The sequence below is a fragment of the Otolemur garnettii genome, unplaced genomic scaffold, assembly GCF_000181295.1.
Source record: "Otolemur garnettii isolate 467f Iridium unplaced genomic scaffold, OtoGar3 scaffold00013, whole genome shotgun sequence".
Classification (NCBI taxonomy): domain Eukaryota; kingdom Metazoa; phylum Chordata; class Mammalia; order Primates; family Galagidae; genus Otolemur; species Otolemur garnettii.
The window spans coordinates 21173924-21174557 of record NW_003852408.1 but is presented as its reverse complement, the minus strand read 5'-3'; positions in this window follow the sequence as shown (position 1 = coordinate 21174557).

The following is a 634-nucleotide window of genomic DNA, read 5'->3' as shown; positions in this document are numbered from 1 at the left end:
AAAAAGTTTAATAACATTAAATGGTTTCCTGCAGCATCCCCGTTGCGGATGTGGCTTGCTAGAGTAATGGGTTAAACTCAGGAAGAACTAGGGGAGTGTGTGTGGGGTGTGTGTGTGTGTGTGTGTGTGTGTGTTTGAATCTCAGGTGCAGAATTGAGCTAATCATACTGCTCGGTTTTTTGCATAGCATCATCACTGTATCAGTGTGCGCAAGATCCTATTCTATTTTCCCCCCTTAATTTCCATTTCCCACCATTCCTCTCTTTCAGAAGGCAACTACCACAATATGATTAATTTGTATATACAGTATATATAATTTACACACACACATAGATATCTCCTTTAGAAAATTTGTTTTACTTATTGTAGGTATTTTTTAGTAAGGAGAGTGATGCTATAGACACTCAGGAATCTGTGTTTTACAGATTTTATATCTATCTGTTTTATTCTATGTGGTTTGTTATTTTAGATACAGTTTTGTGCCGTATAACATTTCAGTCAACCACAAACAGAGTATATGACAGTGGTCCCATAAGATTATAATGAAACAGAAAAATTCCTATTGCCTAGTGATGTTGTAGCTGCCATAACATTGTAACACAGTAAATTACACTGGTGTTTGTGGTGTTTACAA